Source organism: Pollicipes pollicipes, unplaced genomic scaffold, assembly GCF_011947565.3.
Source record: "Pollicipes pollicipes isolate AB1234 unplaced genomic scaffold, Ppol_2.1 Scaffold_4881;HRSCAF=5763_pilon_pilon_pilon, whole genome shotgun sequence".
NCBI classification, from domain to species: Eukaryota; Metazoa; Arthropoda; class Thecostraca; order Pollicipedomorpha; family Pollicipedidae; genus Pollicipes; species Pollicipes pollicipes.
Genome location: NW_023596576.1, coordinates 4,843,961 through 4,870,682, shown reverse-complemented (window position 1 = coordinate 4,870,682; position 26,722 = coordinate 4,843,961). Strand labels below are relative to the sequence as shown.

Sequence of the window (26,722 nt, the reverse complement as noted above, 5' to 3'; positions counted from 1 at the left end):
GTTTGTGAGCGGATTGGTCTCAGGATGCGTTAGTCTCCTGATTAGGCTCAGGTGCATTGGGCGTTGCCGCACTCAGGTTGGGCCGTTTGACAGGGAGCCGTAGGTACGGTCGTAAAGTCGAAGCTAGGTGAGATCTGCAGGTAAGATCGTAATTTGTAGGTGAGTGCTTTTAGCGCCACAAGAATTTGACGGCGTGGCGCTTTTATGTTGACATCCTGCGCGTATCAACGTCAAATAATTAACAGGTTATTTAACAACGCGTTCTGTTCGGCCTCCTAACTACAGCTCTGACTTCAACTGCATTGAGAACACGCGCCAATTGAACGCCACATTTTGACAGAACCAGGCATCAAATTACTACTATCAGAAACCACTGGAAACTTCCAGGTGAAAGTTATCCCTGACAGTGCATCTAGCGATCCACTTGGCGAACCCAACGAAACGCAACGGTTTGGGTTCTTGCTCACGGCAAAATGAAACATTGGGATGGTTTTTGAGTCTCCATAACTGAACGAAATGGCAAACTTTAGTTTTGCCTTGCCCAGGTTTTGTGTAGATCGGCCTGGTCGCAAGCGTACGCTTGCGACTTGAAACTTCGTCGCTTTTTGTCCTTTTTTTACCCCTCCCCCTTCTTTCGGCATATGCACAAGTCATCTTTATTTCTTGATGTTACTAATCTCCCGAATCCCCGACCTCTCTACCCTCTTTCCTTTTCTTTCTCCCTCTCGTACTGCCACTCTTTCTCTCTGGTTATCTCCCTCTTGCTGACCTTCCTACCAGATCCAGGTACTACAACCAGCAGTAGCAGTAAAGCCATAACCGAGCACACCCTTTCGCGCGGTGCTCGCATACGATGCAAGCCAAGTCCAGTAGCGGGCCCATTAACTCGTAAAGAGCCGCAGCTAGATTGCATCGATTGTGTAGGGGTCAGGCGTCAGGGCCGGTATCACGGACACAAGTTGAACGATGACCCCCTTTGTGCCGTCGCTTAATCGACGGCTAATTAAAATATGAATTGTTCATATTAAATCTCAATGTCCGACTGTACCCGGGCATTGTTTCTGCGTCGCGACGGGCGAGGGATCCTGTCACACGACGCCGGACATAATACGACGAGGGTGGCCCGTGCACTGCGACGGTGTCCTGGACGTGACATGCAATACGGGACAAATTAGCCACACACGCGCAGCGGGTTATCGCCGTTTTCATTACCGCAGCTGCATTTGTCGGCCGTGCAAGGGCCGCCGCTGCGGGGTGGCAGGCGGGACCGCGCGGCGTTAGTGAAGGGTCCGCGCTGTTATCCGCGATCGACGCCGCTATCTGGACTTAACAATGGTGTACCGGGTCTTCGCCGGACGCGTGAAGCGTTAGCACGCGGCGCGTTTCCGAGCGGTGCGTGGAAACGCGTGGCATAGTGTGGCGCCGCGTCGGCCACCGTCCCATCTGAGCACGGGTGTTTCCAGCCAGGCGGCCGCTAACACCCCACACGCACTCACGCCGGAGCACGCGCTCGAACGCGGCGCCTCGCGCGCGTCGCGCCCTGCCTGTCGGCGCGATGATTTGTTGCCGTTCGGTCTCCGGTGCGCAGGTGCAAACGACAGATGCTCCCAATTCGCGCGCCCGTGCGGCGAGGAGCAGAACGCGGCCGCCGCCACTCCCCCGAGGCCGACGGTCGTGACGTCACCCGAGACGGCCGCGTGACGTCACGGGGCCGTCGGCGCCGATCCTGGCGCGTCGCCGGGCGCGCGCCGCGCTCCGCGCCGTAACTCAGGACAGGGGGACAGCGGCCGACCGCGCGCCTTTGAGGAGGCGACCGCGCCACCTCGTAAAGCGCTCATGCTGCCGCTCATGGAGGGAGGTGCGCAGCGGCGATGGTAGCCGTTAGCCGCTGGCGCCGGCCGTTACGGCGTCGGGCGGTGTGTGTTGCTGCGCGGCCGCCTTTGTGGCTGGCGCCGGTATAAAGATATACGTCGCGATTAGCGCTTGATAGCTGGCCGGTCCGGTGGCGCCGTTTTTGTGGCGGGAGGCGGCTGTCGGCGCGCGGGAGGCGCTCGTCGCTGTCCGGTGGCGCGCGGAGGCGCTCGTCGCTGTCCGGCGGCGCGCGGAGGCGCTCGTCGCTGTCTGGCGCCGCGCGGGAGGCGCTCATCGCCTTCGGCGGCGCGCGGTGGCCGTCACGGCGAATTGGTACATTCGTCACGGGCACCGTCACGCCCCGTCCGCCTGCATGTGTCACAGCGGCGCTAGGAGCCGCTGCGACTCTTTGTCGCCAGGTGGCAGCAGCTGTACGCGGGGTTTGGTGTGAAACGGACACGGGAACGTAGTTGTACCGTAGTCGAGACAATAAGCAGACGTGATTCCCAACTTGATGACAATGCTTTATTATTTTTTTCCCATTGACTAAACCATTGCGAAGCTTTGACCGTTCGGCTTCAATCGGTTTACTTCTCCCACCTCAGAGATGACAAGCACGCGCCTGTTGTGTGTGGGTGTGTGTACGCGGGCGCGGCAGCAGACACCGGCTCTAGTACTCCAACACCACCGCTCCTGACTCAGTGCCGGCCGCCAGGACCACGATATTTACGTGTAAAACAGCTAACCGCCCATTCGTTACGCACACACCGTGTGCTTAACGCATAGGCGGTTGGCTGTTTCCATGCATCGGGAAAAAACGGCCGACTGCCGAATTCTTAATGAAAATTGGGTCACGTTCCCGCTCCCCTCCCCCTCCTCCGTCCAGACGGCTATGTAGAACACAGCCAGCACGGCAGCCCACCTGATCCGCGATACGCAGCAACAGTTATCGGCCGGTTGGGGCGGCGGCGGTGCCAGCTTGGGTGGCGGTGCCGGCTGGGGCGGCGGTGCCAGCTTAGGCGGCGGTGCCGGCTTGGGTGGCGGTGCCGGCTGGGGCGGCGGTGCCAGCTTAGGCGGCGGTGCCGGCTTGGGTGGCGGTGCCGTCTGGGGCGGCGGTGCCGGCTGGGGCGGCGGTGCCGGCTGGGGCGGCGGTGCCGTCTGGGCGGCGGTGCCGTCCTGGGGCGGCGGTGCCGGCTGGGGCGGGCGGTGCCGTCTGGGGCGGCGGTGCCGGCTGGGGCGGCGGTGCGCTGGGGGCGGCGGTGCCGGCTGGGCGGCGGTGCCGTCTGGGGGCGGCGGTGCCGTCTGGGGCGGCGGTGCCGGCTGGGCGGGCGGTGCCGTCTGGGGCGGCGTGCGGCTGGGGGGCGGCGGTGCCAGCTTAGGCGGCGGTGCGTCTGGATGGCGGCGGTGCCGGCTTGGGCGGCGGTGCCCGGCTTGGTGGCGGGTGCCGGCTGGGGCGGCGGGTGCCAGCTTAGGCGGCGGTGCCGGCTGGGGCGGCGGTGCCGGCTGGGGCGGCGGTGCCGGCTTGGGCGGCGGTGCCGGCTTGGGCGGCGGTGCCAGCTTGGGCGGCGGTGCCGTCTGGGGCGGCGGTGCCGGCTGGGGCGGCGGTGCCGGCTTGGGTGGCGGTGCCGGCTGGGGCGGCGGTGCCGGCTGGGGCGGCGGGCTGCAGTTGTTGAGCGACCAGTGCTCAAATGCTTGGTGCTCAATGTTCATTTATTTACTCAGTCCAGTGTCCAGTGCTCAGCGGCTGGCTGCCCAGCGTTCGACTGTTGCCCGTCCAGTGTTGAGCTGTTGGTCGTCCAGTGTTCTAAGCTGTTGACGTGGCCCTGAGCGACACGCGCTAACTAGCGACGCTGTCGCCGCGCTTAGCGCCGCGGGCGTCTCCGCCGCAGGTTTATTTTTGCGGCGCCGCATTAATTGATGTCTCTCTCCGCGGCGGCACCATTGTTTACGCTACAATGTCCGACTGTTTGTTGACGCAGAGGTGTTATGACACCCTCGGGCACCTCTGGCGCTCCTCGCTCGCCCACAACCCCTGCCCCGCCCCGTTCTCGCACCAGCGGGAGCCGCCCTCCCGCCCCAGCGGCACCTGATGGGGGGCGAGGGGGGGGGGGGGCGGCCGACTCCGTCTCATGCCGTCTGAGCTCACCGCCGGCGGACGCCGCTCCCCGCCGCGACCGCGACCGCGACTGTCGGTCAGACCTCCGACCGTCTCCTGTCGGTCCAGATGAGCCGACCGTCTCCTGTCGGCCAGACCTCCGACCGTCTCCTGTCGGCCAGACCTCCGACCGTCTCCTGTCGGCCCAGGCCTCCGGCTGTCTCCTGTCGGCCCAGACCTCCGACCGTCTCCTGTCGGCCCAGACCTCCGACCGTCTCCTGTCGGCCCAGAAGAGCCGAGGTGGCCGACAGAGACCGCCTCCAACACAGACTGCCAAATGCAGCTGGTGCGTCGGTCATCTACATTTACAGTGTATTTCTAGGTCTGGCTCATGTATTAGACATCAGATTATGACAAAGAACTGGTACGCGTTGTGATGATTCCGGCTTTTATACTGCTGCGTGCTTGCGTCTGATTATCAGCTTCAATCGAATCACAGGCTTAGTGATACGATGCAGGGAAAAATTAAATGGGTGTTTGCAGAGGGGAGCTGGCTATTGATCAAACAGAATGGTTTGTGGAACACTTCCCACCGGCATCCGTGTGTAACCGACATCAGCTGCTGCCCTCCAGAAGAGGCGGCTGACTGAGTGCTGGCTGAGCCTTTAATCCAAGTTACGGTCAGCCACCTCTCCGCATGGGATGCAAACTGACCGGCGGTGACCTCTCGCATGCCTTCCAGCTGGTGCTGCCCGATCTGCAGCCGCAGTCGGCTGCTAAATCCGGCGGGTGGAGAGCGGCGCGTGCGTCGATTTAATAGGATCGCGTGTCCCGACCGACATAGGTGCACGGGTGCATGGGCAGGCACGCACACGCGGCGAGCCTCCACTATTGTCTTACGAGACACGCAAGTGTCTGCTCTGGATGACGTCACCGTCTGCTAACTTGGTGTTCTGAAGAGACAATGCTCTCTGACATGTTCACTTCTTTCAATATTTGCTCACGTCTGCTTGAGTCACGACTTTTTCTGAAATGTCAGCCCGCATCCCGACGCGACCCGACCAGATGGGGATCCAGCCCGCATCCCGACGCGACCCGACCAGATGGGGATCCAACTCGCATCCCGACACGACCCGACCAGCTGGGGATCCAGCCCGCATCCCGACGCGACCCGACCAGATAGGGATCCAGCCCGCAAAAGCCCACAGTGTTACAATGTTAGCTCCGCATGAGCTCGCTGATATTAAGTCCAGTTGAATCTGCATGTTGCCTTTTTCTTAATCTAATATGTGTGCATGAAATATACATGACAAATGTTATAGCAGCGTTATCTAATGCACACCATTATTTGTCTAGTACCAGTGGTGCTGCTTAGAGAATTGATAGACACCTGCACTATGAACCTTGCACAGTACCAAAGTACAGCTTAAACACTGTGATGCCAGCTTTCAATTACAAATCAGAAGGATGGTGTGGGATCTGAAGTGGTTCCCTACCAAAATGCACCAGCGATTTCACCCTTGTAGCTCATCTCAGCAAACAAGAAGCAAGGTCTGCTAAGACTGTCTGCATCAGCTATCGCCTTTACATCGAAAAAAGAGTAAATAAAAGCCAGATATTTCAAATCGTGGGAAGTCTCTTCATCCCATTACACTGTACACGAGCACCCATAATATAATCTGTTTGCCTCACAGCATTGAAATGCGTGACAATAGCCGCGATGTCATTCCCGGATTGAAGAAAAAAGGCAGGCTCTAAAGCGATGCTTGCTGTCCGCAAGTGGATACATCACAAAATCGCACGGAATAAATATCGGACGGCAGCTTGAAACCGACACACATTTTCCTCTTGCTACTATCCATTTTCTATGCCAGGACGACGTTCACAGTGCCATTTTTGATCCGAAGTACGAGGATAACAATAACATTTTATCCAATATATCACTCAAGTGACATCATTCAGACTTGGCCATGCCACAAAACAGTTGTGAGAACAAAATCAAATGTTCATAACTGTATTGTGTGTGACACTCTGCTTTTGAAGGCTTTTAAAACTCATGAGCTATTAAGAAGGTCATTCTTTTGCTGTTTGTATTGTTAACCCTTGCCAACCGACCAGGTCTGGCCCAAACTCGGCCAAAAGCCAGCGGGCTGTTACCGGGTCCGATGTGCCGTCTCTAGTCTCTCTAGTCTTACGTCTTGAGTCTGGAGCCCGTATCCAGATCGGCACAATGCACGTGTGATATGCACCTCCCACCCTTTTCACAATGGGGGCTCGTCTGGACCGTGCCTCGATGCTTTGGGCCATTGCGCCGGCTCTGCCGCGTCTATCAGGTCTAGACCTGACCAGAGTGCATACCTTGTGCTATACAGCCTCAGCCTGACCGGCAGGTCACAACGGACCCCTTAACCCGGACGCAGCGGTCGGGGTGGGCTCGCCTTTCCCGGGCTTGTGGAGGACTCCTGTCCCGAATCTGTGGGTACCCCTGTCCCGGGTCTGCAGGGACCCCTGTCCCGGGTCTGCAGGGACCCCTGTCCGGGGTCTGCGGAGACGTCCGACCGAGGTTCACGTCGGGCCGACGGGCCGGCCAGGCCTCCGATCGATGCCGGTCTCGCGGCTCCGATGTCTCGGCTGTCACAGAGTTCCGCCTCGGCGTCCACCCTTCACTTCCGTCCTTCCTTCCTTCCTTCCTTCCGGCCCACTCTCGCCCGGCGCGCGCGGTCGGCTCCCTCCCCCGCCGCGGTGGCGGAGGGGAGGGGACGTCAAGGACGCGCGACAGTCGGAGGCGCGTGCCCCAGGCTATCTCAAGAGTCTTCGCGATGTCTATCAATAATCAGGAGGCGTTTTTGCCCTCGCTCTTAAAGAAATATGGACACTTCGCTCTGTGAAGGATCCAATCGCGGCACTTGTTCGTTTTTGCTGGCTTCGTATCTTTTGCGCCGGTGGCGTCACAGGAACAGATCACTTTGTTAGGAGTGTGGCAGCGCACTGCAGAAGCCATTTCCAACACGCGAGCAGGGCGATTATGTGTTGCAAAATATGGGCTGGACACATCAGGGAGAGACCAAATTAGATTTTCGATTGGCGGGCTCGCATGCCCCGGGGCGATAGACGGCGTCGGTGGGGTCGGCTGGGACCGGTCATTGACAATAACCGGGACACGTGCGCCGCCACGTTTTGCTATTCGTTGTCTGTGAACTAAGCGCTCACGCTGGTTGCCCTAGAATGACTGGTAGCACCATTTATTGCATGCATTTTTAACGTCCGGCCGTGCAAGGGCTATTTAGCGCTCCGTTCCCTTTCTGAATCAACAAGATCGCGAGTGGAAAACGAGCCATTTAGCTCTGAATGTACAGGTGCATTTGGTTTTGTTTGACAATTGCCGTAGGAATGACCCGAACATGATCCAAGGTTTTGTGTTCGCAATGTGCTGTCAAATGAGCTTACTCAAATACGCTACCGTGGTATAGAGCGTTTGCAACAAAATTCCCAAGCAAAGATAGTTGGGTTTCGCTAGCTTCCAAACTTCGTTTTACCCTGAAGAATATAATAACGTCCCAATGACTCCAGAAATGAGCATTCCGGTGTGCTCCACTTCCTACAGAGGCGCGAACCCAAGTGCTTGTAATTACAAATACGCCTGCTGGTAGACTTGGCAGTTCCACACGCATGATGTTGCATTTGGCGAAAACAGCAAAGAATAGAGTCCTTTAATACTTCGCCTTCCCTAATGAAGGCAAGCTGGACGTCAGTCCAGCTCGCCTGTGGCCACATGGCCACGTCCAGCAGTAGTTTTACTGCTGTCGTGCTATCTTTGCACCATAACATGCGGAATGTTTTGCAAGGTTGATTTTTAGATCGGAAGTCTTGTTGGATTTAGCTTGTTGCGAAGATCCGACCCCAACATATCCTTAGAGTAGTCCCAGTTCAGCAGACGACTGTTTACCAAGGGATGTTAACGTATCACGCAGTTCCGTAGTGCGGCCGCCTCTGCTCTAGCCTGAATGGCTTAGCCGCTTGGCAAATGACCGTCAATGAGCCGCAAGAGTGGAGTTTTTGAAGCCAACACACATGCGGACCTCACATTGGTCAGGGCGCCGGACGCTCCACCAGCTGAGCTTCAGGGGTGGCTGAAATCAAACCTGCCTTGCATCCGATCCACCCTGCTCTCAATCCCTTCGCACGGTATGCACTCCCTTCTAAGTTTTTCGGCGTCGGACTTATGTAGAAATAGTCTAAAAGATAGATATATGTATAAAAGCTATGAATATATATATATATATATATATATATATATATATATGTATGTGTGTATACAGATACACTTAAGAATGCCTGCGTATTTACTTAGACCGTCGCTAACAAAGAATAATCCCACGCTTGGACGGATATCTGGTTTTATGCTGCTCAACATGCTCACGACAGTAATGATTACTTTTCTGATGTTGATGCAGTTATGCATGCACAACAGATGCATAGCCCATTTGCATTCTCTATTACGCTTCAGAATATTAAGGTGAAGTAGGTCAATTTATGTTGGCTAGCCACATGCATGAATGCAGCTAGCGTTGTGGGGACACCGCCAACAACCACGCTGGCCACGGAAATTATTTTGTTTCTGTTGTGACTTGGCAATGCGTGAACTTTCGTTGAGTGGTATCTGGTTGTACTTCTACTACCATACCACAGACAGTGAGGGCCTACCCTCGTAAGCCTACATTCGCAGGCCTCCCTCTTCAGATGTCTCCACTGCAGCACAGGCCGCGGAGGCCCGCCCCGCAGACATGCCCGGGGATGTGTAGTTCAGGCCGAGGAGGCCCACCCGGCAGACACCCGAGGATGTCTCCACTGTAGCTCAGGCCGCGGAGCTCCGCCCCACAGACATGCGGAGATGTCTCCACTGTAGCTCAGGCCGCGGAGGCCCACCCCGCCTTCCTCTTCTGGTTGGTTGCCACTTGCTGTTTTCTTGGGTGCGTCCTCCATAACTTCGGCTCCTTGCCTGTTATACCAGTCCAAACTCCTCGCACTTCCTCTCTGCAGCCTCTTTATAACACCGAAAAGAAGGCTCCTAAAAGAAGGTTCCAAAGCCGTCACCCCTCAATGACCTAGTTCGTCTTAAGGATTATTGATCGGCTCACCGCAGTGTTCCTGCAGCCTCTGCAGCCGACGGTCCGACCTCCTCTTCAGCTGCTCCGTGTCGGTGTTGTGCGGCGGAGAGTCATCACATAGGCTGGGCTGCTCCTCCACAGTGAATACCGCTGGGAAGGCCTCTTCTTTCAGGCCGTCGTTGTGACACTGCTCTGCCAGTGTGGTTGCCAGCTCCGACAGCATGGTCTTCAGCAGGAGCAGGCTTTTTCGTGCTTCAGCGCGGAGTCGACGGCGAACTGCAGCACAGCCTCGCCATTACTGCTCTTCACCCCCGGCGAAAACGTCCTTGAAAACAGGGATCACAACGAGGAATGGCTTTTCCATGGCGATAAATATGCTGTCTACGCTATTCTTTTGCAGGCCTTCCCACAGTGCCTAATGTCGCTCTGCTCAGTCTTCTGGTGGAGCCTTTTTAGGCACGGATGATTGCCACTGAGGCGACACGCTCCCGTTAAAGCTGTTGTTGAATTTAGAAGGAGATTTAGTTGCACTCCTGTCCTTCCCGTAAAGAAAAGATAATGTTCAGAAAAAAACAGTTAAGAACAACCTTTAATCTGCTCATCCGTAATCACTTCGCTTCTACCAAGCTGCATTCAAAACAATCCGGCTGATGTGCCGACACTATTGGAAATAACCGCCGGCGGCGTCCCTGAAGACCGAGGCAGCGACACATGGATCTCGTCGCACTGTGCCAGCGTGCCCATCAGGCCGTCGATGCGGCATCCGTCACTGGCCGGGCCTGTGGAACGGGTTCGATTCCCAGCCAGCCGGCCGCAGTCCCACCACCGGCGCCGATCACGGTGGGCGCACCCGCGCGCGCTGAAGCCTATACCGGGGAGTGATCAATACGGCTGTAAGTTTTACAACATCGACACTAAAAACGCCGCACCGAGTTTTATGGCGCTCATTATAAGACAACTTTGCTCAATAATAAATTCATTTTACTTTCTGGCTAATTAGGTGGGCGCGGGCGGCGGCGGCGCGGCCGGCCGGCCGCTGCCGTGCCGGGGCCACATAACGGGCGGCACGGCCGCCTCGTGACCACGACCGCGCCGGCTGCCCGGCAGGCCGGCCCGCCGGCCGCCGTGCATTAGGCAAATTATCTCGGTGTCGAGCATCGATTGCAGCTCGACACCGGCCGGCGGCGGCGCAGCGGCCGGGAGCGACGCTGGGACACGGGACCGCGCGACACGGAACGTCGCGGCAGTGAGACAGCGGGACAGGGTGCGGGGAGGCGGGACGGCAGGACGGCTGGACGGCGGGACAGTGGGACAGTGGGGCATGACGCGGGGAAGCGGACAGCAGAACGGCTGGACGGTGGGACAGCGGCTCATGCCACGGCCAGAGACGGCTGGGACACCGGTCAGTGGTGATGGGACTAGACGGCGACTGGGATGCGGGACGGCTGGGACACCGGGCGGTGGTGATGGGACTGGACGGGGACTGGGATGCGGGACGGCTGGGACACCGGGCGGTGGTGACGGGACTGGACGGGGACTCGGACGCGGGACGGCCGGGACACCGGGCAGGGGTGACGGGACTGGACGGGGACTGGGATGCGGGACGGCTGAGACGCGGATCGATGGCGGGACAGCTCGGGGGGAGGGGGAGCGATTAACAATCGGAACACCAAACAGGAACGGAATGGCTCGGGCTTAGGACTGGAAATGGGTGCGGCGAGCGCGCGAAATGACTGGACGGTTTGCGAGTGATGCGTCAACAGCATGCCAATTCAAGTATTCACTAGTCCACATGTTGGTGAAGTGATGCGTGATAGCTGTTCACGAATTCACGTAATTGTACCCGCTGTGCCGAAGCTAGCGGTAATCGCTCTTCCTGTTAATGACAGGCATTAAGCCAAGTTTTGCCCTTATGTTTTTTTAACTGGTTAACTTACCATAGCTTCTTGGAAGCTAGTCGGTAATTACTCTTTATGCTCTCCATTAGGGAATGCGCCAGGTGGGTATGACCATGCTTCAGCCAGACTTTTCCCCCTTTGGGACGTCCATTTCTCCGAACTGTTGAGAATTTGGGTAGAATTTTCTGCAACTTAATCCCCTTAACCCCCTTGGCTTAGTGTGTGTATGTGGGTGGGGGGGGGGGGGGGAGCACGCCCCCTGACCCCCTTGGCTGTGTCCTTGGGTATCCTCGCCTACATCTCTAGGGCCACTTATATAGACATTTTCCCTCGGCACTTTTTCAAGTGGTGTACTTTGCGTGAAATGGACTGAAAGAAATCGCATAAAATGGAAGTGAAATGGCTTGGACTAATGTCGTGTGAACTTTTCTGCTTTTACGAAATCTTGCTTGGAATTTGTGCAGAAGTGGTGTGGACTTATAGAGATACTAAATGAGATGAGCACGCATCAACAATGGAATCCCTGTGTCATACACATAACTGGTGAAAACATGGCAAGTTCTGGCCAGCTGTTGCTGACCCACTGCAGGCAAGATACCGCCTCTTGGAACTCATGCGCCACAAGATATTAGTGAAAAGAAACACTGAAATCCTGTTGAGATGAGCACTCAGGCGTGCAGGCTGTGGCTTTTAAATCTTCGCAGAATTGCAATGTAAAAAGTAGCGATAAGCTCTGCGTCCGAAGCCCGGGCCGTGAAACCGACATCTGTAGGCGGTCGTCAGGCGAAGACAGCAAATCTCAAAGCTGACATCTGTAGGCGATCGTTAGGCGAAGACAGCAAATCTCGAAACTGACACCTGTAGGCGATCGTCAGGCGAAGACAGCAAATCTCGAAACTCAAGCCTGCAGGCGATCGCCAGGCGAAGACAGCAAATCTCGAAACTGACATCTGTAGGCGGTCGTCAGGCGAAGACAGCAAATCTCGAAGCTGACATCTGCAGGCGATCGTCAGGCGAAGACAGCGAATCTCGAAACTGAAACCTGCAGGCGATCGCCAGGCGAAGACAGCAAATCTCGAAACTAACATCTGCAGGCGATCGCCAGGCGAAGACAGCAAATCTCGAAACTGACATCTGCAGGCGATCGCCAGGCGAAGACAGCGAATCTCGAAACCGACACCTGCAGGCGATCGTCAGGTGAAAACAGCAAATTTCGCCAGGGCGAACACAGCCCTTCTTTTCGCTATCGTTTGTTTGCACGGTTTGTGCGCTGTGACAAATACCCCGGACCCTACACCGACAGCGTCGGGAAATTCATTCCAATCGATTGATCACTATCACATTTCATGGCCGCTGTCTACTCATCAAACTCGGCTTGCAAGCGCGAAGTTTGCATGAATATTTGATCTCTTCATTACTTACCACCCACCGGCGCCCCCGGCATTAAATCGTCAGCATACGGACTGGAAACTACAGTTTACATGTCGGCGGTCTATAGTTAACTGGCTTCCGGGATGGCTAACTGTACGCGAGACTGGAGCCACGCTTCCGCGTGCAGGCTGTAGCCAATCAAGCGGCCCGACCAGGGCTTACTGACGTCGAAATAGCTTGAACTTGCTGTGCTTATGAAGGGTGGGCTTACGAGTAATCCCCGAATGGCTGCGAACTTCTCGTGGGTATTGGGAGTTGTGAGTGAATAATAGAAGCAAAATACCGATGTCCCCCTCCGGTTTTCAAAGTAATTGTCTCATACATAGCGGGGAATGTCCCAGGTACAATTTGACACTCTCAAATATAGCATAAATAAATGGGTACACCTGTCTACAGCATAAGTCAGCTTCTTATTATATATTCATATATATATGCATATATATATATATATATATATATATATATATATGCCATACCTTCTAGCATGTGTGTGGCGTGTGTGGATCTTAACTGATGTCACCAGATTCTCTGCAGGCCTACGCCACTTAATATCTGCATTCCTAAGCCTGTGTCTGCCATCTTTGCCGTCCAGTTTCTGTTCCTGCGCCACAATCACCAGCATATCTTGTATTTTACTTCCGATCCTTACCGCTATTGCCTCGTGTGTTTCCGAATCAGCGTCGCGCTTGCCACCGGCATTAGCGTTTCCACGGCTGCGCCAATGTTGGAATTATATTTGTATTTTATTTCGGAGCTTGTGACGCTATAGCTGACGTATCTCGTAGACTGCGCCGCTTTTGCCACCGTGTTTGGGCGCATGCGCCACTATTGCCGCCGGGCTTCGGTGCTTGCGCTGCTGTTGCCTTCATGTTTCTGAGCCTGTGCTGCTATTGCCGCGGTGCCTAGGCGCCTGCGCTGGTGCCGGGCGCCGTTAATCACAGCCTGGCCATTAGGGACGGCTGTGGCGACGCGGGGCTGCCGCGCCCGCCGCGCGGCGCCGAACACATCGGGATTAATATAAATCACGCGTGTGTGGGCGGCCGCGGCGGGGGAGACGCGCTGGCCGTCATGACTCAGGCCGGCCGGGGTCGGGCCCGGCCGGCCCCACGCACTATTCGGCGGACCCTGACGGGGGCCGGGGACAGCTCGCTCCGCCGGTGGCGGTGCGCGCCGGAGCCCGCGGCGCCACCGCCACGCGTCGCCGTACGCCCCGGCGCCCCGGTCGGGCTCTCGCGGCAGGGTCGAGCTGGTGAGGCGGGGCGGCTTTCAGGCGGCGCGGCGGCGTGTTGCGCTGCGGGTGACAGACGGCGGACGAGCAAGACCCACCGGATGAGGTCCACCCTGGTGACGGACAGACACATCACATTTATTGGCGTCGGAGCAAATCCAGTTTGCCTGATTGATTGCGCGATAGCCGTCGTAATTGTTGGCTAACGCTGGCTCTATACGGGCGTTTTCGCGCAGCGCAACGGCTCTGCGCTGAAAGCCGCTGCATGATTTATAGTTTTACGCCTACACCCATTTCGGCGTTTTATGGTGTCCAACATTTGTCACTCGGCATCGAACGCTGACAGGGTCTCACGTTGCTCGGCACGACGGACCTGACGCTGTTGTTGGCTGGCTCCACGCTGCACGTTCTGGTTGCCTTTTTGCGGAAAAAGAGGCAAGATAACGGGAATTTTGACTTCGTCCAGGATGACATTCGACGTACGATAACGTGCTTAAAGAGTGAGCAGGTCCAGCTCCCATTGTACAATACAGTAGCTGCATGGGCCACCCAGCATTGGGGGAATGTGAGGGAAAACTGGGCCTGGTGCTGCCGTCATTGCATTCATGCCTTATAGCTGTGTGCTCACCTGTGGCAGTAGACGCATGGTATGATCTGCATCGCCTTATGAATATATCGCTGGTGATCACTGCACAGAAAAGAACAAAAGATCTGTTGGCAGGCTCTTCTGCAGGCCCGACATTGCCGCTGTGGATAGTCGAATGTATCAAATGCAATTTTCTTTAAAGATTAGCGGGTGTGAGTAACGACAGAAACTACCTTCGAATAAACTGATAGCTACGGCTGCTAAGTAGAGAAATCGGACTATGTCACAGAAATCGAGCCTGTTTTACTACTCGGTATGACCATATTATTACGTCTTTTTCTGTACCTGCGGTATACTACTGAAAAAAATTACGATACAATAACAATTTTTGAACCAATCCTTAAACGTTTATCAGATTTCAGTGGCTAGAATTTATCCGCTATTCCTTGCAAAGACCGCTATTGAATTTCAACGATCGCGCTCTTTGTTGAAATTGCCGCATTTTCAGGTATGATTTACACTTGCTTTTTCAAGAAGGCGGCGTTCGTGTTGTGACGTTTCTTAGAACACCATTAATGCGTCTAATTCGCTTCAGGATTAGACGTGTACTTTTGAGGGCCTTTGAAGTGTCCTGAAGTGGAGTTGTTACTTAGTTGTACATGGGTCTGGGGACATTTTTCAATTGACAAACCGGCTTTTGTGATGCTCTCTATGAGCAGGCAGTCGCGGTTGATCATATTGCACTAATGTTAACCATATACACCAATTACTGCAGAAGATTACGACTACAATAATGCGATTCTGCATCTATCCTCCAGATCATCATGTTTTATGCATTGGTTTGTCCTGTAACTGGCTGATGTAACCCATCAAGGATGCCTTGACCGTGAAATATTCGTCTTTAGCACAAATCAGCCGATTGTTTCCATAGCGGTTGCCTAGTCATCGATGCACTCGATCACAAGCTAACTCTACTCCGCGCATCAAGATGTTTAGATCGCGTGTACCAAACGCGCGTTCCTCATCTGCCATCTTTGAAATACTCCACGCTTGCACATACCATGATCCATACGGCAGCCAGCTGGGAGACCCCCGCGTTTCGTCTGTGTCTGGGTCGGCAGAGGTCGCATTGGCTCGCTACGACTGTACCGGTGCGTAGGAGACACCTCACCCCGCCCCCCCCCCTCCCCCACGGCGTTCCTTTGCTCTGAATGGACGGTGCGTACGATGTCACCGGCGTGGTGTGACCGGCAGTCAGTGCGCTTGGAATGGCTCATCACGGGAGTGGAGAGCCGGGGCCATTTCCAACCCGCACGGTCTCCACGACTCTGCGTCTATCTGCCGAGCGCCAGCATCGGCCAAGCAGAAGTTCTTGCACCATCTTTGCAAGAAGTTATAGCATGGCGAGCAGACCAAAACCAGGTCGTTAGACCGAGTTTTGGGACCCAAGAACATGGCGCGTTGGCTTAGCGTCCTGGACTGGCCTTCAAACCGTGCTGAAGGAGCGAGGAAGAGGGGGGGGGGGGGCCAGATCGCCTCCGTCTGCCGCAGCTCGGCACCATCCAGCGGTCGGCGAGCGGCCGTGAGAACCGTCGCCGCCGCTGAGCCCGGTCGGGGCGATGGTGGCACGGAGAGCGGCGCCGCTGAACCGGGCTCCGTCCATAGACACGGACTGCCGTGGCATGCTCTCCAGCCCGCGGCCTGGCGTTACGGCACGGCCGGGGTCGGAAGCGGGAGGGGCGGGGAGCGGCCCGGCGACAGGTCACGACCCCGGGCGGCCACCCGCCGCCCGGCTGGCCGGCCGCGGCGGCGCCGGTCTGGCGGCCGCCAGGGGGCAGCACTCGACTGCAGCCGGGCCGACAGCCGCCGCCGGAGAAAAACTGGTCGGCCGCTGCGTTCGGCGCCGGCCGCAGCGGCCCACCATTGGTCAGAGACGGCCGGCGAGGTGGAGCCAGCCACGGCACGTCCTCACTGGCGCAAGGTCATCGCCGGCCCGACAGCATCAGGCGACCCGGGCTCATTTGCATTCGGACCGATAAGGTGCGTGCCGCCGAGAGGCGACGCGTGACCGCTACCCGGCCCTGGCCGCCTGTTTGTCGGGTCGCCCACGGGGCGCCGGGTCGCCGCGGCCGCCGCCGGCTTCAGCTCACGGTGTGGGGCATACAGAAGGACGGCGGCACACTTATTTTGAGGCGAAGCTACGCTAGCGGGGCGGGTCGTGTCCACGGCAGGGAACAGCTGGGTTGAACTGGGTTAGGTTAGCTGCGACAGTGGCAGATGCGACCCTCAGCCCGACTTGCGTCCGAGGGGCTCTCTTTTACACCACGGATTTGGAATAGCACCTCCAGTCCCTGACCTGTTTCTCCCTGACCTGCTTGTCCCTAACCTCCAGTCCCTGACCTGTTTGACATGTTTCTGTTGCTGGGTGCCACAATAATCTCGCCTCAACAGGGGAAAACGGAATTTTACTGAGTCTGATAACACTGTACACGGGACAGGAATCAGGTGGGATGAATTAGCTCATCCACGGGCAACGGTGTCAAATGGCGCCTTATTCCGCGAAACACGTCTCCCAAACCAACATAACTCGTCATAGCTCAGGCGTTACCCTCCCCAGCCTCCGGCGTTCCCTACCCGCAGTCCCCTTCCGACCGTTCCCTTCCAAGTTTCCTCCCCACCGTTCCTTCCCTACTACTCCCTCCCCCAATATTCCTTCTATACCGTCCCCTCACATTGTTTCCTCCCAATCGCTCTCTCCCAAGTTTCTCCTTTGCACCGCTTGTTCCACAGCGTTGCCTTCTCCACGGTTTCCTCCCTGCCGCTTCTTTTTCTGCAGTAGCCCACCGTGTCCCTCCCGCCAGGCCGCCCCTCCCCCTCTCGTCAGGTCCGTGGCTTGCAGACCCGCCCGTCCCCGGCAACCGACCGGCTACCGGCTCTCTCGCCTTTCTGCAGTAGTCCACCGTGTCCCTCCCGCAATGCCGCCCCTCCCCCTCTCGTCAGGTCTGTGGCTTGCAGACCCGCCCGTCCCCGGTAACCGACCGGCTACCGGCTCTCTCGCCTTACAAGCCGGGCAACTGGAGCCGGCTGCTAGCGCGCCGTCGGCGCCGCCGCCACCGCCCATGGCCGCCGCTGTCGTGCAACAGGTGCCCGGCTCTGCAAGATTGCAGGTCACGTGACCGGCGGGCCGCCAGCTGACCAGTGGAGCCATCTGTCGGCGGAGGTGGCGGCGGCGCGTGAGGCGGAGAGACTAGGGGCCTTTAGGGCATGATTTCCTTTCCCCAATACGCCCGCTGTTCCTGCGATCGGAACCATGGTCAAACGTTAAGCATGGCTAATCAAGTGCAGGTCCCGTCACCCACTCCTTAACATTTTTCAAAAATTGAGCGCGAAGATTTTAAGAAAGATCAATAGGGTGCTCACATTATGTTTAATTTGTTTGTGTTAGTGATCGGAAAAGTTAAGTGAATTAAGATGATAACGACTTAAAAGGCACAACTAGATGCATCGAGCTGAATTTCGTTAAGCACTTGCCTGACATTCGTTGGGCTTCCTCCCTCATGTCGGTACCCATGGCCAGAAGGCAGACTTTCCATACAGAGCTGGGACGCAAATTATAGTATTAAGTCCACCCCACCTACGTAACGCCATGGGCTTTATTTTTAATTTCTGAGATGTTGGGAATGCAGCGGCCTTCCCTAATTAACGGAGAAGATACTCCCATGCGCGTTTCCGTACTTTCCAGCATCAGTTTGCGCACAGGCCGGCTCGCACTCCATTGTGTATGGTTACCCAGGCGGCTTGCCCGCCTGGGTAACCATACACAATGGTATGCAGTACATACATACTGGGTAACTTGCCCGCCGGCGGCCAGCCCGCGTGCGGCTTTAGGAAGGGATTCGGCAGCGAAAGGGAGAGGTAGACAGCGACGGATAGCGGCCAAAGGGAGAAGTAGGCAGCGACGGACAGCGGCCAAAGGGAGAAGTAGACAGCGACGGACAGCGGCCAAAGGGAGAAGTAGGCAGCGACGGACAGCGGCCAAAGGGAGAAGTAGGCAGCGACGGACAGCGGCCAAAGGGAGAAGTAGACAGCGACGGACAGCGGCCAAAGGGAGAAGTAGACAGCGACGGACAGCGGCCAAAGGGAGAAGTAGACAGTGACGGACAGCGGCCAAAGGGAGAAGTAGACAGTGACGGACAGCGGCCAAAGGTTTGGGAAGCTGGCATGCAGATGTAACAGACTATAAGACAGGCTACATGGAGAGGCGACAGAATAGGAGGACGGAGATAGAGAAGAGAGGACAGAGGGCAGGGACCGTGGAAGAGGAGAAAACAGAGGTGTTGGTGAACACAGGTATTGGTGGGGTGGAGGGCACTTACGTGGAAGCGGAGAAGGGGACAAGACGCGTCCAAGAGGACTTGGGAAGTGTTACATCACTTCTGAGTGGTCGTGGCAGTGTGGTGTGACGCGCGGAGTTTGAAGTGGTCCAGGGAAACACTGCAAGCTGCGGCAGAAATGACCAAAATACCTAAGCAGCAAGAAGATAGCATCCAGGTCCTAAGCGTGACCCACGTAATAAGACAAATCGTAAAAAAACACTCTTCAGAGAAGACGCGTCAAACAACAAAGAACAAGACGATGCGTCGCGGACCTCTACAACACGGTGGGAGATGTGTCGGCGAGCAGGAAAGAAGAACCTACGGCAAACGAAAAGCAATCGAGTCCTTGGAAGGCATGCACATACATAAAGACATACACAATAGTCGCCTCAGAGTTCAGAACAAATGCACCAATTGCCAGCCAGTCGTTTAGCTGAAGAACGACTGAGATAGAAGAGGCGTAAAGCAATGCAGGAGAGAGAGCACAAAACAATACAGGAGAGGGCGCAAAACAATGCAAGAGACCGTGCAGACGTTGGTGGAATGGATTCAAGGACTCAGTTGTTTTGGGTTGCTTGCTTAAGCACGGGAAGTATGTACGAGCCAGCATCGGGACCCAAAGATCTTTTCGGCTTACTTCATAGAACCACTCGAGCCATAGTGCACGGGGAGATGAGATCGCACCACGCTGCCTTTGCGTGAGTGGACATACCGCGTGTCAGGGGATGCCAATCTCCACTGACGCTGACGTCTGGCTGTAGACAGCTGCAGTGGTAAATGATAACTGGTACTGCCCACGGCAATCTGAATCACAGCTTCATCAAATATCAATCTTTCCCTGAGAAAAGTCAGCAAGCGTGCTGTTAGGGTCTCTCAACCAATGCAAATCAGTGCATCAGCCAAACCGTGACTGTCGGGTTATATTTAGTAAACCCGGTATTCACTTTAGCAAAACGTATCATTCCCGCAGTCCCACTTTGGCTCGGCGGTCGGCGCATCGGACTGACTGTTGCCGAGTTGGGACGCGTCGAGCTGTCGTCCACATTGTGGGTCTTATGACACGAAATGCGGGCTTTATGACGCTCTGCCTGTGCTGCTGTAGTTAGCGAACCCTTATTGATGGGAGACATATTTGGACCTAGTTTTGGGAACTAATGACGTAAGTGGAACATCACAGGAACACATGAGCTGCCAATGATCCGTCAATGTTCTAAACAGTCGGCTGCCTGTCTCCTCCACTGAGGCGTATCATGACACCAGCCTTTATCTCCGTGTCTCTTTATCATGCCCGTTTCTGTCGAACTCACAAGCGCCAGGTGAAGACTGAACGCCGAGGCATTAACCCCGGCCCAGATCCCTCCCAGCCATCTCCGGGATTACGAAGCAAAAGGTTAGCAAACTCTTCGATAAACATTTTGTCTTCGTTTCCAGTCGAGCGATCGTCTCTTTGCCCCAGTGGTGCTGATCCCCGGCGTTGGTCGACTTGAAAGCTCCCGACGCGCCGCTGACCCGGGCCGTGATATTTTTCCGCCGAAAATCCGTCCCTGGTCGGCGTCGCTCCAGATGCGTATCTCATGCCAGGACCGAATCTGACAGCTTCTGGACCGGATTAGAGGAGCACTGGGAGATCGCGGCGCTGCCGATAACATTGACGGCGCCGTGTTCGCCAGGCGCCGGCCCGTTTCGAAGGTCGGAGCCGGGCACCGCACCGCGCCCGCGGCGCCCCTGACGGCCACTTAGCAGAGTGCGCGCGGGCCCGCACCTATGGCGTGGCCAGCGCCCAGCTCGTGGTGCGATCATGCTGTGGGTCATAGTCACAGTTGTAAGTACCTACAGGCTGGCAATATGCGATGACACCCAAACATTTTCTTCAACGGAGCGCCTGTGCTGTGGTATGGTGGAGGTAGCTCCTGTGCTGGGTCTGAATCGTGTTAATGTTTTGGTTATGCCGAGTTACATGGACCGCTTTCACTTATGATGATTTGAGTGGCTGCAACGCACAGAGGAGAGAACGGAGAGAAGTGACAATATCATTTTAAAAATGTCAGCGTTTATTTTAGTCAGCGTATAAGAGGGCTCCACCAGTTTGTGGGAGGAAAATAGTGTTGCATTTTATCTGGCCTCTTGGGTGCTTCCGCGTGTGATGTTATCGACGGCCTGTTTTGCGTAATAAGTGTTACACCTCGATATTGTCATCCGCCCATTTGCTTAATCACATGTATCTGCAGACCGTAAACTACACGCGAAATCCCACCCATAGTCTGTCTCTGGCCACCATGCCTGCCTCCGGATATCTTAACCGGATTCCAGCTTCACCGTATTTCGCTGGTCGTTGAAATTCACCGCGATCAAACCCCTCAGCTTTGAGATTTCCGCGTAACAGTGTTTTAGATGTTCTCAGGGTGCAGTGCTAGAACACAGCCTGCCGGTGCTGCGCGCACCACGCTGGGAACACACCCGCTGACTCCCCCGCGCCCCGACCATCTATTGATCAGCCACCCTTCCGGAGCTCAATCAGGACACAGAGGGCCACCTCGTACATCCATTACAGTTGCGTTCACGCGCGATCGGCCCGCCCGCGGCCGCCCGGCCGCCTCGCCTCGTGTGTTCCCCCGACCCGGCGGCTGACGGGACCCGCCCGAACCCCCCCCCCCCCCTTCCAGCGCCCAGACCGGCACGGCCGCGCAAACGCACCACCCAAGTCAAACAGTTTGGTCTCGTATTGCCCCGGGCCGGCGGGGGAGTGGCAGCCTCCGCCGGCGCCCTCCTATCGGAAGCAATGACAGGGCAACTTTAACCATAATATTTAGCCGGTCTCACCTTCCGCTTCCATTACCAAGATTAAACCATTGATCGGCGCGTCGCTGGCGGCAGACAGAGCGTCGGGGGCGGGCAGAGGGCTGGAGCGCCGGCGACGACCGCAGTAATCCGCGCCAAAGCCGACTCCGGGAGCGCGGGAGATGGCGGGGGAGGCTCTGCGAGAGCGCCGGCCGACAGTATGGAGACAGATGGAGACGGGCGGTGTGGGATCCGGGAGCCGGCGCTGGAGATCCGGCCGCCGCCCGGATCTGTGTGATGTGATGATCTGCATGAAGTGATTATCTGCGTGATGTGATGCAGGATGCAGGCACACCGCTGCGCTACTGCTGCACTGCATACCATCGCTGCCGCCTTGTTTTTGCACGGGGTGTAATATGAATCGGAAACCAGATCACGTGGGCTCATTTTTTAACGTCATATTAAATCATCGTTCCTATGGAATGTTCATTTGGAACAGCGTCATTCACATGTTGAAATAAGTCAGTCGTCGGCAGGAGAAATAAGAAACACTCCTAACTGGATCACTTTATCGATGTCTTCTGGAATCAGTGCCAAGGGCATTTTGCAGCCGCTCTGACGACCCCTTGTTTCATTTCACCTTTTCTATTGCAAGCGAAAGTCCTCCTGTGCCCCTAATCGCCAAATACGCGATTTCTCACCACGCACTGACGCTCACATGCTTATCGACCTGCATCCCACAGACATGTGCACTAGAGCACGATGAAAACCGAATAGACCATTGACTCGTCTGCTCGGCGCCTCGTCCTCCGCCGGCGACGCGCCGAAAGACGTCGACATGACTCGCAATGTCAACACTCCGTTACAGGGGTGTAATGCGTAGTGTTACAGGGGTGTACTACGTAGTGTTACGGGGGTTTACTGTGTAGTGTTACAGGGGTGTACTGCGTAGTGTTACAGGGGTGTACTGCGTAGTGTTACAGGGGTGTGCTGTGTACTGATGATGGGATACACCCCATTCCTATGGGAGCCCATGTTGAAAACAACAAATGGCAGAGACATTACGCCATTAGTTTCGAGACTCTCGCAGTGCGGAACATGTTACGAATTTCGGGAGGAAGCTGCGCAATTTCGCACATATGCAATACCAACAAATCTGGTGCAGCCCTTCAAATCGGGTCGTTGGCACATGCAGCGAATAATAATGTTTGTCGTGCTAATCTGTGCTGACGGCCTGCACTGCCGCACCTTTTTCTGCGACCTTTCTTCTAGTTCCGATATGCTCCAAATCTGTGGTGAGATCAGAAATTCGTGGGAGCACTTTATGGCCGTCAACCTTCACTAGGTTATCTAAAGTTGGGGAATCCTGTTAAGATTTGAAGCAAGCAGAATGACATTTCAACCTGAGAATGCCGGAACCTCAACGGATGCTCAGTTTATTTCAAAACTTTTTTGATTTGCTTAGGTGCAACTACGAATGTCGACCACCGCGTACTGCTTTATCTCCTTTTATCGCAGATCATTGTCACCCTTGTCTGTCTCCTACCCTCATCTGCGCCTCCGCTCACAGTTACCTGCCCTCATCTGCGCCTCCGCTCACAGTTACCTGCCCTCACCTACGCATCCGCTCGCAGTTAACTGCCCTCACCTGCGCCTCCGCTCACAGCTACCTGCCCTCACCTGCGCCTCCGCTCACAGTTAACTGCCCTCACCTACGCCTCCGCTCACAGTTAACTGCCCTCACCTGCGCCTCCGCTCACAGTTAACTGCCCCCACCTGCGCCTCCGCTCACAGTTAACTGCCCTCACCTGCGCCTCCGCTCACAGTTACTTGCCCCCACCTGCGCCTCCGCTCACAGTTATCTGCCCTCACCAACGCCTCCGCTCACAGATACCTGCCCTCACCTGCGCCTCCGCTCACAGTTACCTGCCCCCACCTGCGCCTCCGCTTACAGTTACCTGCTGACCCGCCACCCATGCTTGCCTGCCGTGCACACCCGATCCCCTGTCATCACCCGTCACCCAAACTGGCGGCGTTTGACCACGCCCGTACCTGCCCCGGCGCACGGCGACTCACGGCGCGCCCAGCTCCGGTCCGGGCCGCCAGATGGCATCAGTGGACCGCATGATGGCCCACCGTCGTCGGCCGGGCGTCGCCGCTCGGTGATAACACCACCCACTGATACACATCTCCACCGGGCCTGTTTATTGTTTACCTGTGTACCGGCCTGGCCGCCGCGGTCGTATAAGCCGTCCGGCCGGCTGGCTGGCGCCAGGCAGGTCCGGGTCGGGTCACGGTGGCGCCAGGCCGGTTTGGATCGGGTCACGTTGGCACCAGGTGGGTCCAGGTCAGATTACGGGGACGCCAGGCGGGTCCGGGTCGGGTCACGTCAGCGTCAGGCGAGTCCGGTTCCAGTGACGGCGGCGCCAGGTGGACCCGAGTCGGGTCACGGTGGTGCCAGGTGGGTCCAGGTCGGATCACGGCGGCACCAGGCGTGTCTAGGTCGGGTCACATGGAGTTGTGTCTGTAGACCGAGGCTGGCGCTTGCTCTGCTAAAGCGGCCTGCCCCTGGACGTTGGTCAGACGAGACGAGGCGGGCCTAAGAAGTGCACGGTGCCGGACCAAGACAGCTGGGTCCTAATCTATTCGGGTCGCTGCCAGAACAAGGCCGGATCGCGCCAGGGCTGCGCGGGTGCGCTGGATCTCGATCCGGATGAATACTAGCCTGGATTGGCCGGACTCCAGCGCCAGACCAGGTCAGCCGTGGCCCCACCCCGCACCAGGTCAAGTCAGCCAGGGTCCCACTGGACCCGGCACCAGCCCCGGCGCCAGACCAGGTCAGCACGGTCTCGAGACGGCGCCGCTCGGCCGGTCAGAGCAGCGGCAAAAAGCGGCGATACGGCGCCGATAGCCGCGCAGAAAAACCGGCCGCCGCCGCCCGGCGCCAGCATGAATGGCGTGGCGGGATGACGGATGGCGAACGACGCGGCGGCCGCGCCGACCGTCGCCGCGCGCGACATGTTGCGCCGCCGTTTTTCGGTTTCCGGCGTCCACCGGGCGGCGTCTCTGCGGCGCGCCGGCCGCGTCACTTCCTGGCACGCGGTGACGGACCGTTTTTATATCGCGTCGCGATCCGCCGCCGTCATAACATCCTTGCCGGCGGCGACGCCCCCGCGTCGGCGCCGGCGGCGCTGAGGCACGACCGCCGGCAGGCAGATCACTTCTCAGCCGTCGGTCGGCGGGCCGTCCCAGCCGGCATAACACTTTTAAGCGGCGATTTATTGCCGGCCGAACCCCGATCGCTCGCCGCCGCCGCCGGCCCGCGTCGGCACCGACGGCGGCCGCGTGGGCAGCGAGCGAGGCGGCTGCGGCGCGCGGCGGCCGTGGCGACGCTTCCGCGCGTCGGAGGCGGCGCGGGAAGCGGCCCAGTTTTATGACGGCAATTAGCAGGCACTTTGAGGCGGCTCGTCGTCTGACGTCGATCGGAATGTGCGATATGCGGGCGCGCGCACTGCGCGCTCGTGCGCTCCATTACGGCACGACGGCGATCAGGCGCCGGACGTGTAAACAGGCGCCGGCCTGGTGCCCCTGATGGCCGTGGCAGCGGGAGAAGATGTCAGCCCCAGGCTGGCGTCATGGCCGTGGCAGCGGGAGAAGATGTCAGCCACAGGCTGACGCCATGGCCCGACGGACGACCGCGCACAAACGGTCGGGCATCATGGTTGCAGGTAAAAATTATGTTTCGGTTAGCGGAGATCAATTTAGGCTCTCTGTTGGTAAACAGAACATGCAGGATGATTCGTTATGAGTCAATGTATGGATCAAAAATCATGCCTATGCCACAAGCCTTTATGTTCCAAATATCACTTGTTATCTTTATCGACGTCTATGCTACTGATTTTCCTCTGATCAGGTTGTACTCGTAAACATGCACAGCCTGAGAAGCCTCTGTATATGATATTGCTGTTCATGCTTGGTGTTCTTTGATCGTAGTTGATACGAATGCCGGAACACTTCACCCACGTCGCACCTTTCACTCTTTTCTACCTTGAGTATCGCCTTGCATGCCATTTCTCATCGCAAGGTGAGGCCCCCCTCCGCCCGTGACTTTGTTCATCCGCTCATGTTTCCCACTCCCCCCCCTCTCTCTCTCTCTTTCTCTCTCTCTCTCTCTCTCTCTCTCTCTCTCTCTCTCTCTCTCCTCTCTCTCTCTCTCTCTCTCTCTCTCTCTCTCTCTCTCTCTCTCTCTCTCTCTCCTCTCTCTCTCTCTCTCTCTCTCTCTCTCTCTCTTCTCTCTCTCTCTCTCTCTCTCTCTCTTCTCTCTCCTCTCTCTCTCTCTCTCTCACTCTATCACCCGTTCTCTCCTCCTTTCCCTCTCCTTTCTCCCTCTCTCCCCCTCTCCCTCTCTTTCTCTCTCTCTCTCTCCCTCTTTCTACCTCTCTTTCTCTTTCCCTTTCTCTCTTTGCCCGCTGAAATGGCGGGGTTCGGCCGTCAGGCATCTGCTCGCCAGCTCCGAATGACTCGTCGGATCTCGGCGGGGAATGTCGATGCTCGAAGTGGCCGGAACTCCGGCTCCGCGCTTCGGATGCTTGGGGTTTACGAGCGGATTTCGACGGCCCCAGCTCATAGCAATATCCGTAGCTCAATGTGACGGCTGCCGAGTCATTTTCTTGCGGTATTCCTGGATCACGCCGTTCTCGCAATGCCGGATTGGCTGTATCCGGGCTGTATGTTGTCTTCCAATCATCGATAGTTTCATTACAAGCCGTTTAGACACAACTCTGCGGCTATCTACCACCAAAGGCAAGCAATGGGCTGCACTCATGTCCCTAATAAGCTTTAAAGATTACCGAACGTTGTTCATTATCCGGATTTGCATGCCTTTTTATCATAAATGGGGATATCATACGATATCGTAAACGACGTGCAAGTCACAAAAATTCTTAACTGAAAAAACAAATCCCTCGAACCGGAAGCCATGAGCGGAGGCCTGAGAGCATTTATGATCTCACATTCACTATCAAGTCCGCATAGAGCAGGTGAAACCGTCCCGTCCTCAGGAGCGTTTCCTCTGTGACACCGCGGCAATGTTCAGTGTAGTGAGTTAATTCATCAAGAGATCAAATGCTGTGCATGGCACGTGCCCTCCTTAGGAAGAGCACTGACGTGGCTGCTAACGGGAGCGGAAACGGGAATGGCAACGGAAACGGCAACGTGTTCCGTTGCCATTTCGGAAGTACCGTTCCGTGTTCCGTCGCCAAACGGGAAGACAAAGTCTTTCAGTGGTAACGCCATATGGCAGGACTCAGTTCTCTCCATGTGGTGATATGCGGGTTCTATCCCATGCTGTGGGTGGGTCACATAACAGATG

The 26,722-nt window shown here is 56.6% G+C and overlaps 1 protein-coding gene across 1 annotated transcript in view; it reads left to right on the top strand.

Annotated features, from left to right (window-relative positions):
- Positions 1 to 26,722, top strand: part of LOC119100910 (insulin gene enhancer protein ISL-2B) — an 80,192-nt gene that overhangs the window by 32,446 nt on the left and 21,024 nt on the right. The gene's annotated exons all lie outside the window — the stretch shown is intronic.